A 19,365-nucleotide genomic window follows, 5' to 3' on the forward strand; every position below is an offset into this window, starting at 1 on the left:
AGTTTTTTTTTTTACTTATGTCCTGGTCGTCATTTATACTCCCTGTGTCCCGGTCGTCATTTGTGTCCCGGTGCTTTGTTGATTGCTAATCGAACATTCCTTTTGTCCCGGTCGCTTTCTCTTTGAGTGTCGTCATTTATATTCCCTATGTGCCGGTGTCCCGGTCGTCATTTGTGTCCCGATGTCCCGGTCTGTAATTTCGTCAGTTGAAAACATGACGTCAGTCGACACACAAACATGACGTCACCCGACAGACAGACCCACACACACACAGACAACTTATTTTTATATATATAGATTGTTCCGAGTTTTCATCCGTCACGATGTCTAAGATTGAAAAGGATAAAGTTCAACTGGATGCAAAGTCAATTTATGTTTTTAACGACGTAAAACTTGTGAATATACAACATTCTTCGCTGCCCCATTGTCTGTGCATATAAATAGATTGTCAGGTTTACCGACTCTTGAACATGCAACATATAATTGTCCATGGGAAAAACAATCCATATTCAGATCTATACCTCATAAGTCTAATGATTGCCCTTGAGCTTTGTTGATGGTGATTGCTAATCGAACATTGCCTGTGTCCCCGTCGTCATTTATATACCCCCCTGTGCCCCCGGCGTCACCGTTGTAGTTGTGTCCCTGCGTCCCGGTCGTCATTTATATTCCCTGTGTCCCGGTCGTCATCCCGGTATACATTCGTTTTTGAATTGGTATATGATGAAATAAATTTTTAATTTTTTCCCTTTTTTTCTTTTTAGTTTTTTTTATTGGTTTTTACCTTTTTTTAGGTTTTTTAGTTTTTTCTTTTTTCTTTTTAGTTTTTTTTGAAGTTTTTATCTTTTTAGTTTTTTTATTTTTATTTATATTTTTTTAGTTTTCTTTTTCTCCTTTATTTTTCAGTTTTTTTCCTTTTTTTAGTTTTTTCTTTTTTAGTTCTTTTAGTTTTTACCTTTTTTAGTTTTTTTTAGTTTTTTTAGTTTTTTAGCTTTTTTTTAGTTTTTTTTTATTAGTTTTTAGTTTATTTTATGGTTTTGTGGGTTATGTCTGTCTGTCTGTCTGTCTGTCTGTCCGCATATGACGTCTGAATTATTTCATCATATACCAATTCAAAAACGAAAGTATACAAACTGATGTAGCTGAGTTGGTAACGTGGTATGTTCCAGGTTCTAGGTTCGAGAGGTTCCAGGTTCAAACCTTAAAAAACTACAAAAAAAAACAAAAAAAAATAAAAAAGCTAAAAAAAGTAAAAAAAAAAGGTAAAAAACTAAAACCTAAAAAAAAAACTAAAAACTAATAAAAATAACTAAAAAAAGGTAAAAACTACAAAACAAACCAAAAACTAAAAAAAAATAAAAAAGGTAAAAAACTAAAAAAAAAACTAAAAAAGAAAAAAAACTAAAAAATGAAAAAACTGAAAAATAAAGGAGAAAAAGAAAACTAAAAAAATAAGAATAAAATAAAAAACTAAAAAAAGGGTAAAAACTACAAAAAAAAACTAAAAAGAAAAAAGAAAAAAACTAAAAAAGCAAAAAAAAAGTAAAAACCAAAAAAAAGGCACAAGGGGATATATAAATGACGACGGGAACACAGAGAAGGTCCGAGGTTCTAGGTCCGAGAGGTTCCAGGTTCGAATGTTGGCTTTAGCATTAATACAAAAGAAGAAAAAAAACTAAAAAAGAAAAAAAAACTAAAAAAAAGGCAAAAAGAAAAAAAAAATAAAAACTAAATGTTTAATTGTAAAATGACTGAAGAACCTACAATGGCAACACTCGAGGAAGCTGCTCAAAGAGTCTATGCCAAAAAACTTGCTACTGATAGAGAAAGTAAGAAAAGAAAGCGTGCCGAGGAATCACAAGAACAGCAAGAAAACAGGCTGGCAGCTGATAGAGAAAGTAAGAAAAGAAAGCGTGCCGAGGAATCACAAGAACAGCAAGAAAACAGGCTTGCGGCTAAAGAACGCAAAACCGCGCAGTTAGATGAAAATCCACCTGGAAAGCGAGAGTCAAAACATATAAAAACTGAAAATGATAGCGATGATGATTGGGTTTGGGATTTTGACTTGGATAAGGTCATCAATGCCTACCAGATTTAAGTTAAAAAACAAAGGTTCGGCGATATGTACTTCATAGTGACGCTGAAAAATAAAGAAGAAAAAAAAACTGAAAAAATGTAAAAAACTAAAAAAAAACTAAAAAGAAAAAACACTCAAAGATAAATTACAGACCGGGACACAAATGACGACCGACACAGAGGGAATATAAATGACGACCAGGAACCTCAAAGAAAAATTACAGACTGGGACACCCGGACACAAATCACGACCGGGAATATAAATGACGACCGGGACGCAGGGACACAACTACAACGGGGACGCCGGGGGCACAGGCGGGATATATAATTGACGACTGAGACACAGGGATTGTTTGAATAGAAATTACAGACCGGTACACCGGGACACAAATGACGACCGGGACACTGGGACACAGGGAATATAAATGACGACCGGGACACTCAAAGAGAAAATACAAACTGGGACACCAGGACACAAATGACGACCGGGACACAGGGAATATAAATGCTATTTATATGCACAGACAATGGGACAGCGAAGAATGTTGTACATTCGCATGTTTTACGTAGTTAAAAATATATATTTATATTTATCTCTATTCACAGGTGGGACACAGGGATACAGCTACAATGGCGCGTAACTAATATGGCGCGTAACGACTTACGCGCGCGGGGGGCTTGGGGGGCGCGAAGCGCCCCACCAACTAGGTGTTGGGGTGGTGCGAAGCGAGTTGTGTGTATGCATGTTTGTTTGTTTGTAAAACGAGCGTTTGCATATGACGTCATTATTAGTACATAAGGCTTTGTATATGCACAGACATATAAACATAAATGCTATTTATATGCACAGACAATGGGACAGCGAAGAATGTTGTATATTCGCATGTTTTACGTAGGATATAAATGACGACCGGGACACCGGGACACAAGGAATATAAATGACGCCCGGGACACTCAAAGAGAAATCAGAGACTGGGACACCGGGACACAAATGACGACCGGGACACAGGGAATATAAATGACGACCGGGACACAGGGACATAACTACAAAGGGGACGCCGGGGTGCACAGGGGGATATATAAATGATGATGGCGACTCAGGGAATGGTCGATTGGCAATCACCATCAACAAAGCTCAAGGGCGATCATTAGAATCATGAGGTATAGATCTGAATACGGATTGTTTTCCCATTGACCATTATATGTTGCATGTTCAAGAGTCGGTAAACCTGACAATCTATTTATATGCACAGACAAAGGGACAGCAAAGAATGTTGTATATTCGCAAGTTTTACGTAGTTAAAAACATATATATATATATAATATATATATATATATATATATATATATATATATATATATATATATATATATATATCTATATTCACAGGTGGGACATAGGGACACAACTACAATGGCGCGTAACTAATATGGCGCGTAACGACTTACGCGCGCGGGGGGGCTTGGGGGGCGCGAAGCGCCCCCACCAACTAGGTGTTGGGGTGGCGCGAAGCGCCACCCCAACAGCTAGTTATATATAAAAATAAGTTGTCTGTCTGTCGAGTTACGTCATTATATGACGTCTGAATTATTTCATCATATACTGAGTGTCCTGTGGTGGCGCAGTGGATTTGACCTTAGCTTGGTAATACGGGACCCAGAGATAGAATCACGCTACAGGAATGCACTGCAGGGCCGAAGCAAGGACCTTAGTAGTCAAGAAGCGTCGTTAATTCTTAAATAATAATAAGTAGCTGAGTTGGTAAAGCGTTATGTTCCAGGTTCCAGGTCCGAGAGGTTGCAGGTTCGAACCTTGGCTTTAGCATTAATACAAAAGAAGAAAAAAAACTAAAAAAGGTAAAAACTACAAAAAAAAATAAAAAGAAAATACTAAAAAAACTAAAAAAGCTAAAAAACTAAAAAAAGACTAAAAAAGGTAAAAAAACTAAAAAAGAAAAAAAACTAAAAAAAAACTAAAAAAGGCAAAAACTACAAAAAAACTAAAAAGAAAAAAAAACAAAACTAATAAAAAAAAACTAAAAAAATAAAACTGAAAAAGAAAAAAAACTAAAAAAAAAGAAAAAAACTGATAAATAAAGGAGAAAAATAAAAATAAAACCGGGACACATGGAATATAAATTACGACCGGGACACTCAAAGAGAAATTACAGACTGGGACACTGGGACACAAATAACGACCGGGAGATATAAATGACGACCGGGACACTCAAAGATAATCACATAGGTCAAACAGCATAGCCAAACACAATCAACCATAAAGAATAATCCATGGACAGGCAGTCATGTCGTCAATAAGTATAAGTCGTCATTTACCAAACAATAGAAAAAATAATAAAGACAAATAAATCAGAGGCAACCACCCAACACAAGGGCTCATCAGGAGAATACACTGGCCTATAGGGTTTCGCCACTTTAAATTCTTCCTAAATTAGTGATTAATATAGACCAGCACTTGAATGAGGCCTTAACCCTACTCATCCATACAATCACATAGGTCAAACAGCATAGCCAAACACAATCAACCATAAAGAATAATCCATGGACAGGCAGTCATGTCGTCAATAAGTATAAGTCGTCATTTACCAAACAATAGAAAAAATAATAAAGACAAATAAATCAGAGGCAACCACCCAACACAAGGGCTCATCAGGAGAATACACTGGCCTATAGGGTTTCGCCAGTTTAAATTCTCAATAATCCATGGACTTTAATAACCACTTTAATAATCAATAATATATATATATATATATATATATATATATCAAGATATATATATATATATATACATATATATATATATATATATATATATATATATATATATATATATATATATATATATATATATATATATATATATATCTTTCTATATTCACAGGTGGGACACAGGGACACAACTACAATGGCGCATAACGACTTACGCGCGCGGGGGGGCTTGGGGGCGGGCGCGAAGCACCCCCTCCAAGCCCCCGGGGGGGCTTGGGACGGTAAGTTTCCTATACAGGGTTTTTGGACAAGACAGTTCTAATAGTGTACTTTTTGTTTTGATCTTACACTATTTTAAAAGTTATGTGCAACTACATTTCTTAGTATTGGGCGTGATTGTCTCTTACAATCACGAATTATGAATTATGTTTTGTCAAGGTCTTGCAGGGACGTATCTGTGTCGTAAAACTCTCTTGAGACTGAAGGCGGTGTGTTTTTCAGGTCAACGGGCTATACGTGCGTCATAAGTCACGGTTTTGGCGTGCATTTTATAGTTCATGAGCAACTTCCTGTCAGTGACGGGCAAGGTCACTGATAAGAACTTTCGGGTAAGAAAGGTCTTACGGTTTGCTTAATGCACTTCTGCAGTACAAGTTTACATTGTTTGTTTAGATGACTTTAGGCACGTCTCTCTTCAATAATTTCCATGGTATCTTTTGAAATACAAATCTGTCTAGAGGTGCAGGAATATCCATGTCTATCATATGCAACTCCATTGGGTGTAGGCTTAAACTGTACCCTTATTTCTTCAGGATCTTGATTGTCGGTGGATAGGGCATCAAACCTGTGTTGGAGCTGACAGCAAAATTCATGTTTTCTTGATCATAATCTAGTAATGTCCAATCTTTTCTCTAAGGCCACTTTCCTCCTCTTACTAAGAAGGAGAAGGATCTTTGCTCCAAAAAGGGTAAATTCGCTCCCTGCTCTGGGGTTACTATAGGCTAATTTGTCAGCATAGTCATCTTGGATAGAGCTTCGTAGTCTTCTAGTAACTAGGATATAGTCTATATGGGCAACAGTGACATCATCTTAAGAGTACCAGGTGATGAATTATAGAATATTTTATTGAAACAAAGAGATTAAAAACAAAAAATTGTGGTCACAAGCAACCTGGATGATTATGCCCTTGCCATTTTTGCATCGCTGTCCGTATGTGTAGTGTCCGATTATGTCATGTACTGATGGTCAGTATGTCCAGCTTGACCATCCCAGTCTTCTGCTGCTATGAGGAAGTCTTGCTTTGGGCATATCTTCATTGTATACTCTAGCTTCATGTGAACTAATCTCTTTGGGCTTTGACAGCCTCACAGGTGGGAGTATACACCACTCTGATGCTTATATTGAACAGTTTTATTGCTTTATCCCTCTTAAAAAGAAGAAATTAAGGGCAACACCCTAGACCTCGGTAACAAGGCCCTTATCAATGCTATACATAAGACTCAGTGTAAGGAGGAGGAGGCTCCACCACTTCTTCATTGTTCGGAGGACTATTGGAATTTTCATTTTGGCTTGATTTTTCTCCAAATTTACAACAAGCAATGCATAAAGAACATAAGCAATACCAAAAAAACAGAAAAACAAAAATGGAAAAAAGCTTGATTAAATCACTGTAATATCTAGTAGATGTAGTCTCATCTAGAGCTTTGTTCATTGAACAATTTGTTTGAGTTCCTTCAACTAAAACTTCGCTTGGGGTTTTTGTTATATTTGCATCTACTTGCCATTTAGATACTGTCATAAAAAACGCCATGAATATAAGAAAATTCATAATTATGAGTAGTATTTACTTACCTTAACTCTAAAACAATACTAGAATCTTCTATTCGTCAGAGTGCTTTAAAGTTCTTCAAATCTAGCTCATAGGATTGAGTTTATATAATTATTTGTTATATTTGAAAAGCATATTATCAACTAATATTTTTGCATTTATTAGAAACTAGCTGTTGGTGTGGTGATTCGCGCCCCCCCCCCAAGACCCACCACCCCGCTCGTAAGTCGTTACGCAAAGTATTAGTTACGTGCCATTGTATTTGTTTCCCTTTTTTCTTTTTTAGTTTTTTCTATTTTGTTTTCTAGTTTTTATCTTTTTTTTCAGTTTTTTCGTTTTTTCTTTTTATTATTTTTAGTTTTTTACTTTTGATTAGTTTTTTTTAGTTTTTTTCTTATTTTTTAGTTTCCTTTTTCTCCTTTTTAGTTTTTTTCTTTTTTATTTTTTTTATTTATTTTTTAGTTTTCTTTTTTGTTTTTTCATCTTTTATTTATTATTTTTTGTTTCTCTTTTTATTTTAGTTTTTAGCTTTCATTTTTTTTTCTTTTTTCTTTTTTAGTTTTTTCCTTTTTTATGTTTTAGCTTTTTTAGTTTTTTCTTTTTAGTTTTTATAGTTTTTTTTATTTTTTTAGCGTTCTTTTTCTTCTTTATTTTTCAGACGTCATATGCAAACCCTCAAACATACAAAAAACAAACATGCATACAACCTATTTTTATATTTCTTTTTTTCTTGAGTTTCTTTTTTAGTTTTTCTTTTTCTTTTTTTTCTTTTTTAATTATCTTTTTTTTAAGTTTCTTCTTTTTATTAATTTGTTTAATTTTTTAAGTTTTTTTTACATTTTTTATTTTTTTTTATTGTTTTTCTTAGTTTTTTCTGTGTTTTATTTTTTTTTAGTTTTTTCTTTTTAGATTTTCTTTTTTATTTTTTTATTTTTTTTTTCTTCTTCATTTTTTTTCTTTTTTGAGTATTTAGCTTTTTTAGTTTTTTAGTTTTTTTTTTAGTTTTTATTTTTTACGTTTTTTATTATTTTTTTTTAGTTTTCTTTTTCTTCTTTATTTTTCAGACGTTATATGCAAACCCTCAAACATACTAAACTACATACACCTTATTTTTATATAATATTAGCTGTTGGGGTGGTTTAGCTGTTGGGGCCAACACCTAGTTGGTGGGGGCACTTCGCGCCCCCCCCCCCCCGGCCCCCGCGCGCGTAAGTCGTTATGCGCCATATTAGTTAAGCGCCATTGTAGTTGTGCCCCTGTGTCCCACCTGTGAATATATATATATATATATATATATATATATATATATATATATATATATATATATATATATATATATATATATATATATATATATATATAGTAAGTTGTCTGTGTGTGTGTGTGTGTGTCTGTCGAGTGACGTCATGTTTGTGTGTCGACTGACGTCGTGTTTTCGACTGACGAAATTACAGACCGGGACATCGGGACACAAATGACGACCGGGACACCGGCACATCTATCTATATATATAAAAATAAGTTGTCTGCGTGTGTGTGTGTGTGTGTGTCTGTCGAGTGACGTCATGTTTGTGTGTCGACTGACGTCATGTTTTTGACTGACGAAATTACAGACCGGGACATCGGGACACAAATGACGACCGGGACACCGGCACATAGGGAATATAAATGACGACCGGGACACTCAAAGAGAAAGCGACCGGGACACAAGGAATGTCCGATTAGCAATCACCATCAAGAAATAAATGACGACCGGGACACCGGGACACAAGGAATATAAATGACGCCCGGGACACTCAAAGAGAAATCAGAGACTGGGACACCGGGACACAAATGACGACCGGGACACAGGGAATATAAATGACGACCGGGACACAGGGACATAACTACAAAGGGGACGCCGGGGTGCACAGGGGGATATATAAATGACGATGGCGACTCAGGGAATGGTCGATTAGCAATCACCATCAACAAAGCTCAAGGGCAATCATTAGAATCATGAGGTATAGATCTGAATACGGATTGTTTTCCCATTGACCATTATATGTTGCATGTTCAAGAGTCGGTAAACCTGACAATCTATTTATATGCACAGACAATGGGACAGCAAAGAATGTTGTATATTCGCAAGTTTTACGTAGTTAAAAACATATATATATATATATATATATATATATATATATATATATATATATATATATATATATATATATATATATATATATATATATATATATATATATATATATATATATATATATATATATATATATATATATATATATATATATATCTATATTCACAGGTGGGACATAGGGACACAACTACAATGGCGCGTAACTAATATGGCGCGTAACGACTTACGCGCGCGGGGGGGCTTGGAGGGGGCGCGAAGCGCCCCCACCAACTAGGTGTTGGGGTGGCGCGAAGCGCCACCCCAACAGCTAGTATATATATATATATATATATATATATATATATATATATATATATATATATATATAGTTGTCTGTCCGTTACGCCAGATTATATCTTCTATATATATAAAAGAAAACAAACTAGAATGTAAAAACTGGAAATTGCATAAATATTTCGAAATATTTTGACAATAGATTAAAGTAATTCAAAAAAAAAAAATGGTAAAAAACTAAAAAAACTAAACAGAAAAAACTAAAAAAAATTAAAAGAATTAAAAAAAGAAAAAACCTAAAAAGAAAAAACGTAAAAAAATAAAAAATGTAAAAAACTAAAAAGAAAAAAAACTAAAAAAAGCTAAAAAACTGAAAAAAAGAAAAAACTAAAAAAAACTGGGAATTGCACAAATATTTCAATATATTTTGACAACAGATTAAAGTAATTCGAAAACCTTAAAACAGATACCCCAAAGTTGAGGTTTAATATAAATTGTTGGAGCTTTGGCATGCTTGGCACGTAAAGATTTTTCCAAGTGTCAATGTTAGAATGAACATTAACAAATTGAAGAAAACAAATCAATAAAAAGAAGAAACTAAAAAAAAGAAAAAACTAAAAAAGAAAAAAAACTAAAGAAGAAACTGTATCTATATATATATGTATATATATATATATATATATATATATATATATATATATATATATATATATATATATATATATATATATATAGTTGTATATATGCATGTTTGTTTGTTTGTGGGTTTGCATTTGACGTCATTATAAGTATATAAGGCTTTGTATATGACGTCATTATAAGATGACACTACAGACCGGGACACCGGGACACAAATGACGACCGGGACACAGGGAATATAAATGACGAGGGAATATAATTAGATATAATATATATCTATTTTTATCTATCTATCTATCTATATATATATATAAAAATAAGTTGTCTGTCTGTGGATCTGTGGATCAGGTGACGTCATGTTTCTGTGTCGGCTGACGTCATGAAATTAGTTGTCGTCATTTTTGCTTTGACGGTGACGTCATTAGACCAAGACAGAGGGAATATAAGTGACGACCGGGAACCTCAAAGAGAAATTACAGACTGGGACACCCGGACACAAATCACGACCGGGACACAGGGAATATAAATGACGACCGGGACACAGGGACACAACTACAACGGGGACGCCGGGGGCACAGGCGGGATATATAAATGACGACCGGGACACAGGGATTGTTCGAATAGAAATTACAGACCGGGACACCGGGACACAAATGACGACCGGGACACCGGGACACAGGGAATATAAATGACGACCGGGACACTCAAAGAGAAATTACAAACTGGGACACCGGGACACAAATGACGACCGGGACACAGGGAATATAAATGACGACCGGGACACAGGGACACATCATTAGAATAATGAGGTATAGATCTGAATACGGATTGTTTTTCCCATGGACAATTATATGTTGCATGTTCAAGAGTCAGTAAACCTGACAATCTATTTATATGCACAGACAATGGGACAGCGAAGAATGTTGTATATTCGCATGTTTTACGTAGTTAAAAACATATATCTATATCTATCTCTATTCACAGGTGGGACACAGGGACACAACTACAATGGCGCGTAACTAATATGGCGCGTAACGACTTACGCGCGCGGGGGGGGCTTGGGGGGGCGCGAAGCACCCCACCAACTAGGTGTTGGGATGGCGCGAAGGGCCACCCCAACAGCTAGTATATATATATATATATATAAATATATATATATATATATATATATATATATATATATATATATATATATATATATATATATATATATATATATATATATATATATATATATATATATATATATATATAGTTGTCTGTGTGTGTGTGTGTCTGTCGAGTGACGTCATGTTTGTGTGTCAACTGACGTCATGTTTGTCTACTGACGTCATTATAAGGATTGAGCTGAATGCGTCATGAAGTTGTTTGTCGACTGACGTCATGTTTGTCAACTGATGAAATTACATACCGGGACACCGGGACACAAATGACGACCGGGACAAAGGAAATATAAATGACGACCGGGACACAGGGACACATCATTAGAATAATGAGGTATAGATCTGAATACGGACTGTTTTTCCCATGGACAATTATATGTTGCATGTTCAAGAGTCAGTAAACCTGACAATCTATTTATATGCACAGACAATGGGACAGGGAAGAATGTTGTTTATTCGCATGTTTTACGTAGTTAAAAACATATATATATATATATATATATATATATATATATATATATATATATATATATATATATATATATATATATATATATATATATATCTATATATATAAAAATAAGTTGTCTGTGGATCTGTGGATCAGGTGACGTCATGTTTCGGCTGACGTCATGAAATTAGTTGCCATCATTTTTGCTTTGAAGGTGACGTCATTCAAGTTATATAAGACATATGTTCGCGTAGAATTCTATTAATGTTTAAGTTTACAATGACTGATGAAGATGCTCAAAGAGTCTATGCCAAAAAACTTGCTGCTGATAGAGAAAGTCAGAAAAGAAAGCGTGCCGAGGAACTACCAGAGCAACGCGAAAGCAGACTTGCTGCTAAAAGAGAAAGTGAAAAAAGAAGGCGTGCCGAGGAATCAAAAGACCAGCAGGGAAACAGGCTTGAGGCTGATAGAGAAAGAAAGAACAGAAAGCATGCCGAGGAACTACCAGAGCAACGCAGAAGCAGACTTGCTGCTAAAAGAGAAAGTGAAAAAAGAAGGCGTGCCGAGGAATCAAAAGACCAGCAGGGAAACAGGCTTGAGGCTGATAGAGAAAGAAAGAACAGAAAGCATGCCGAGGAATCACAAGAACAGCAAGAAATCAGGCTTGCTGCTGATAGAGAAAGTAAGAAAAGAAAGCGTGCCGAGGAATTACAAGAACAGCAAGAAATCAGGCTTGCTGCTGATAGAGAAAGTAAGAAAAGAAAGCGTGCCGAGGAATCAGAGCAATCTGAAAGTTATCGCCTGGCATTCAGGTACAACCCAGTCGATGATTATAGCTTGAGTAGATGTGTTCAAATCGGGACAATGTCTAAAATTTGTCCCTATTGCAAGGCCTTGAAATTCAATGGTGAAACAATGGGAATGTGTTGCGCCTCAGGAAAAGTTAAACTTCCTCTATTGGCTGCACCACCAGAGCCATTGAAGACTTTCCTTACTGGAACTACGTCAGAATCTAAGCGTTTTTTGTCAAAAATCAGACAATACAACTCATGTTTCCAAATGACGTCGTTTGGAGCCCAAATCGAAAATCCAGATCAATTTATGTCTACTTTCAAAGTAAAAGGGCAAATTTATCATAAAGCAGGGTCCCTTCTACCATTCTCAGGCGAGAATCATAAATTTTTACAATTGTACTTCATCAGTGATAGAAATTCTGAATTGAATGCACGTTGCGAAATTTCTCCCAACGTTGAAAGGACAATCGTTTCCCAATTGCAACATCTTTTCCACGAAAATAATAATTTAGTGCGTCTGTTCAAAACAGCCATCGATTTGATGCCTACTGATACTCATAAAATTGTTATTTCCGCTGACAAAACGCCTCCTGGCCAACATGTGCGTAGATACAATGCTCCGACTATCGACGAAGTGGCAATCGTTATGGTCGGTGATCAGTTTTTACCTCGAGATATTATTCTACATAAGCAAAACGCTCAGTTGTTAAGAATTGCTTATCTATTGCTCTATCTATCTATCTATCTATATAAAAACGAGTTGTGTGTATGCATGTTTGTTTGTTTGTAAAAAGAGCGTTTGCATATGACGTCATTATTAGTACATACGGCTTTGTATATGGACAGACAATGGGAAAGCCAAGAATGTTGTATATTCGCAATTTTTACGTAGTTTGAAACACATATATAAATCTATCTATATTCACAGGTGGGACACAGGGACACAACTACAATGGCGCGTAACTAATATGGCGCGTAACGACTTACGCGCGCGGGGGGGCTTGGGGGGGCGCGAAGCGCCCCACCAACTAGGTGTTGGGGTGGCTCATAAATTTTTACAATTGTACTTCATCAGTGATAGAAATTCTGAATTGAATACACGTTGCGAAATTTCTCCCAACGTTGAAAGGACAATCGTTTCCCAATTGCAACATCTTTTCCACGAAAATAATAATTTAGTGCGTCTGTTCAAAACAGCCATCGATTTGATGCCTACTGATACTCATAAAATTGTTATTTCCGCTGACAAAACGCCTCCTGGCCAACATGTGCGTAGATACAATGCTCCGACTATCGACGAAGTGGCAATCGTTATGGTCGGTGATCAGTTTTTACCTCGAGATATTATTCTACATAAGCGAAACGCTCAGTTGTTAAGAATTGCTTATCTATTGCTCTATCTATCTATCTATCTATATAAAAACGAGTTGTGTGTATGCATGTTTGTTTGTTTGTAAAAAGAGCGTTTGCATATGACGTCATTATTAGTACATACGGCTTTGTATATGGACAGACAATGGGAAAGCCAAGAATGTTGTATATTCGCAATTTTTACGTAGTTTGAAACACATATATAAATCTATCTATATTCACAGGTGGGACACAGGGACACAACTACAATGGCGCGTAACTAATATGGCGCGTAACTAATATGGCGCGTAACGACTTACGCGCGCGGGGGGGCTTGGGGGGGCGCGACGATGGCGACTCAGGGAATGGTCGATTAGCAATCACCATCAACAAAGCTCAAGGGCAATCATTAGAATCATGAGGTATAGATCTGAATACGGATTGTTTTCCCATGGACCATTATATGTTGCATGTTCAAGAGTCGGTAAACCTGACAATCTATTTATATGCACAGACAATGGGACAGCAAAGAATGTTGTATATTCGAAAGTTTTACGTAGTTAAAAACATATATCTATATATATAAAAATAAGTTGTCTGTGTGTGGATCTGTGGATCAGGTGACGTCACCTGAAAAAACTGGATCAGGTGACGTCAAAACTGAAAAAACTAAAAAAAGGCAAAAACTACAAAAAAAACTAAAAACTAATAAAAAAAATAAAAAAGCTAAAAAACTAAAAAAACTAAAAAAAGGCAAAAACTACAAAAAAAACTAAAAACTAATAAAAAAGCTAAAAAACTAAAAAAACTAAAAAAAGGTAAAAAACTAAAAAAACTAAAAACTAAAAAAAACTAAAAAAAAGGAAAAAACTGAAAAATAAGCTAAAATAAAGGTAAAAACCAATAAAAACTAAAAAAAAAACTGAAAAAACTAAAAAAAGGCAAAAACTACAAAAAAAAACTAAAAACTAATAAAAAAAGTAAAAAAGCTAAAAAACTAAAAAAACTAAAAAAACTAAAAAAAGGTAAAAAACTAAAAAAAATAAAAAATAAAAAAAAAATAAAAAAAAGGAAAAAACTGAAAAATAAGCTAAAATAAAGGTAAAAACCAATAAAAAACTAAAAAGAAAAAAAGGAAAAAACTAAAAAAAATTTTCATCTAAAAAACTAAAAAAAACTAAAAAAGGTAAAAACTAAAAGAACTAAAAAAGAAAAAAATAAATGACGACACTCAAAGAGAAAGCGACCAGGACAAAAGGAATGTTCGATTAGCAATCAACAAAGCACCGGGACACAGGGAGTATAAATGACGACCAGGACATAAGTAAAAAAAAAAACTAACAAAACTAAAAAGAAGGTAAAAACTACAAAAAAACTAAAAAGAAAAAAACTAAAAAAAGGCAAAAACTACAAAAAAAACTAAAAACAAATAAAAAAGCTAAAAAACTAAAAAAACTAAAAAAAGGCAAAAACTACAAAAAAACTAAAAACTAATAAAAAAAATAAAAAAGCTAAAAAACTAAAAAAAACTAAAAAAACTAAAAAAAGGTAAAAAACTAAAAAAACTAAAAACTAAAAAAAACTAAAAAAAGGAAAAAACTGAAAAATAAGCTAAAATAAAGGTAAAAACCAATAAAAAACTAAAAAAAAAAACTGAAAAAACTAAAAAAAGGCAAAAACTACAAAAAAAAACTAAAAACTAATAAAAAAAGTAAAAAAGCTAAAAAACTAAAAAAAATAAAAAAACTAAAAAAAGGTAAAAAACTAAAAAAAATAAAAAATAAAAAAAAACTAAAAAAAAGGAAAAAACTGAAAAATAAGCTAAAATAAAGGTAAAAACCAATAAAAAACTAAAAAGAAAAAAAGGAAAAAACTAAAAAAAATTTCATCTAAAAAACTAAAAAAAACTAAAAAAGGTAAAAACTAAAAGAACTAAAAAAGAAAAAAATAAATGACGACACTCAAAGAGAAAGCGACCAGGACAAAAGGAATGTTCGATTAGCAATCAACAAAGCACCGGGACACAGGGAGTATAAATGACGACCAGGACATAAGTAAAAAAAAAAACTAACAAAACTAAAAAGAAGGTAAAAACTACAAAAAAACTAAAAAGAAAAAAAAACTAAAAACTAATAAAAAAACTAAACAATCTAAAAATCTAAATAAACTAAAAAAGAAAAAAAAAGGAAAAAAATAAAGGAGAAAAACAAAACTAAAAAACGAATGTATATACAGACCGGGACACCGGGATACAAATGACGACCGGGACACAGGGAATATAAATGACGACCGGGACACAGGGACACAACTACAACGGGGACACCGGGGGAAACAGGGGGATATAAATGACGACCGGGACACCGGGACAGCGAATGGTCGATTAGCAATCACCATCAACAAAGCTCAAGGGCAATCATTAGAATCATGAGGTATAGATCTGAATACAGATTGTTTTCCCATGGACCATTATATGTTGCATGTTCAAGAGTCGGTAAACCTGACAATCTATTTATATGCAAAGACAATGGGACAGCAAAGAATGTTGTATATTCGCAAGTTTTACGTAGTTAAAACCATATATATATATATATATATATATATATATATATATATATATATATATATATATATATATATATATATATATATATATATATATATATATATATATATATATATATATATATATATATATATATATATATATATATATATCTATATTCACAGGTGGGACATAGGGACACAAATACAATGGCGCGTAACTATAATGGCGCGTAACGACTTACGCGCGCGGGGGGGCTTGGGGGGGGGGGCGCGAAGCACCCCCACCAACTAGGTGTTGGGGTGGCGCGAAGCGCCACCCCAACAGCTAGTATATATATATATATATATATATATATATATATATATATATATATATATATATATATATATATATATATATATATATATATATATATATATATCTATATTCACAGGTGGGACATAGGGACACAACTACAATGGCGCGTAACTAATATGGCGCGTAACGACTTACGCGCGCGGGGGGGCTTGCGGGGGGGCACGAAGCGCCCCCACCAACTAGGTGTTGGGGTGGCGCGAAGCGCCACCCCAACAGCTAGTATATATATATATATATATATATATATATATATATATATATATATAGACACAACTAAAATGGCGCGTAACTAATATGGCACGTAACGACTTACGCGCCTGGGGGGGGCTTGGGGGGGGGGGGGTGCGAAGCGCCCCACCAACTAGGTGTTAGGGTGGCACGAAGCGCCACCCCAACAGCTAGTTATCTATATATATAAAAATAAGTTGTCTGTGTGTCGAGTGACGTCATGTCATCAGGTCGTCATGTCGTCATTATGGCGATGACGTCATTAAAGGTATTTAAGACATTCGTTCACGGAAAAATGTTTAATTGTATTTTTTTTTTTCCAGTTTTAGTTTTTTTAGTTTTTTAGTTTTTTTTATTAGTTTTTAGTTTTTTTTTCTTTTTAGTTTTTTTTTGTAGTTTCTACCTTTTTTAGTTTTTTTCTTTTTTAGTTTTTAGTTTTTTACCTTTTTCCAGTTTTTTTTTTAGTTTTTTAGTTTTTTAGCTTTTTTAGCTTGTTTAGTTTTTTTAGTATTTTCTTTTTAGTTTTTTTTTGTAGTTTTTACCTTTTTTAGTTTTTTTTTCTTCTTTTGTATTAATGCTAGAGGTTCGAACCTGGAACCTCTCGGAGCTAGAACCTGGAGCATAACACTTTACCAGCTCAGCTACTTCGGCTTGAATACATTTACCTTTTTTAGTTTTTTTTTCAGTTTTTAGTTTTTTTAGTTGTTTAGTGTTTTTTTATTAGTTTAGTTTTTTTTCTTTTTAGTTTTTTTTGTAGTTTTACCTTTTTTTTAGTTTTTTTAAGATTTTATCTTTTTTAATTTTTTACTTTTTTTTTAGTTTTTTTTTAGTTTTTTAGCTCTTTTAGTTTTTTTTTAGTATTTTCTTTTTAGTTTTTTTTGTAGTTTTTACCTTTTTTAGATTTTTTTTCTTCTTTTGTATTAATGCTAAAGCCCAGGTTCGAACCAGGAACCTCTCGGACCTAGAACCTGGAACATAACGCTTTACCAACTCAGCTACTTCGGCTTGAATACATTCGTTTTTGAATTGGTATATGATGAAATAATTCAGACGTCATATGCGGACAGACAGACAGACACACAAACAAACAACTTATTTATATATATATATATATATATATATATATATATATATATATATATATATATATATATATATATATATATATATATATATATATATATAGTTGTTTGTCTGTCTGTCGACTGACGTCATGTTTGTGTGTCGACTGACGTCATGTTTGTCGACTGACGTCATTATAAGGATTGAGCTGTATGTCGTCATGAAGTTGTTTGTCGTCTGACGTCATGTTTGTCGACTAACGAAACTACAGACCGGGACACCGGGACACAAATGACGTGTTATTTCTGTTATAACGTAATAGAGACAACAATCTTGACAGGGCCTTTTGAGGGTGAGGCTTTTCTTATTCCACGCATTCTCATGATTCCAATGGATCTGCCTTTTCAACCTAAAAGATTGCAATTCCCAATTTGATTAGCATATTTAGTTTTCAGTCCAGAACCACTAAAGCTATTATGTAAATATCAAAAATATTTATGTTGTCTGAGCAATAATTTTTAATTTTTATTTCAAAATAGAAAATTACCTGACAATTTTAGAATTATATCTATCTCTATATATAAAAATAAGTTGTCTGTCTGTGGATCAGGTGACGTCATGTTTCTGTGTCGACTGGCGTCATGAAGTTAGTTGTCGTCATTTTTGCTATGACGGTGACGTCATTAAAGATATTTAAGACATATATGTTCACGTAGAAATCTATTAATGTTTAAGTTTAAAATGACTGATGAACTTACAATGACAAAAGCCGATGAAGATGCTCAAAGAGTCTATGCCAAAAAACTTGCTGCTGATAGAGAAAGTCAGAAAAGAAAGCGTGCCGAGGAATCAAAAGAACAGCAAGGAAACAGGCTTGAGGCTAAAGAACGCAAAACCGCGCAGTTAGATGAAGATCCACCTGGACAGCGAGAGTCAAAACATATCAAAACTGAAAATGATAGTGATGATGATTGGGTTTGGGATCTTGACTTGGATAAGGTCATCAATGCCTACCAGATTTTAGTTAAAAAAACAAAGGTTCGGCGATATGTATTTCATAGTGAAGCTGAAAAATAAAGAAGAAAAAGAAAACTGAAAAAAGAAAAAATGTGAAAAACTAAAAAATACTAAAAAGAAAAAACACTCAAAGAGAAATTACAGACCGGGACACAAATGACGACCGGGACAGAGGGAATATAAATAACGACCAGGACACTCAAGGAGAAATTACAGACTGGGATACCGGGACACAAATGACGACCGGGACACAGGCAATATAAATGACGACCAGGACACAGGTATTTAAGAATATCGTTCAAAGACAAATTTTTAATTGTAAGAAGACCGTTGAAAGAGAAATTTCTAATTGTAAAATGACTGAAGAACCTACAATGGCAACACCCGAGGAAGCTGCTCAAAACGAGTGTATTCACGCCGAAGTAGCTGAGTTGGTAAAGCGTTATGTTTCAGGTTCTAGGCCCGAGAGGCTCCAGGTTTGAACCTTGGCTTTAGCATTAATACAAAAGAAGAAAAAAACTAAAAAAGGTAAAAACTACAAAAAAAACTAAAAAGAAAATATATATATATTTATATATATCATCTTTTCCACAAAAATAATAATTTAGTGCTTCTGCTTAAAAACAGCAATCGAATTGATGCCTCCTGATACGCAACTATCAACAAAGTGGCAATCGTTGTGGTCGGTGATCAGTTCTTACCTCGAGATAATATTCTTT

At 34.1% G+C, this 19,365-nt stretch overlaps 1 protein-coding gene across 5 annotated transcripts in view; it reads right to left on the reverse strand.

Annotated features, from left to right (window-relative positions):
* Nucleotides 1-19,365, reverse strand: part of LOC136033871 (spermine oxidase-like) — a 445,682-nt gene that overhangs the window by 10,163 nt on the left and 416,154 nt on the right. The gene's annotated exons all lie outside the window — the stretch shown is intronic.

This window comes from Artemia franciscana, chromosome 12 (assembly GCF_032884065.1).
Source record: "Artemia franciscana chromosome 12, ASM3288406v1, whole genome shotgun sequence".
In the NCBI taxonomy this organism is placed as follows: domain Eukaryota; kingdom Metazoa; phylum Arthropoda; class Branchiopoda; order Anostraca; family Artemiidae; genus Artemia; species Artemia franciscana.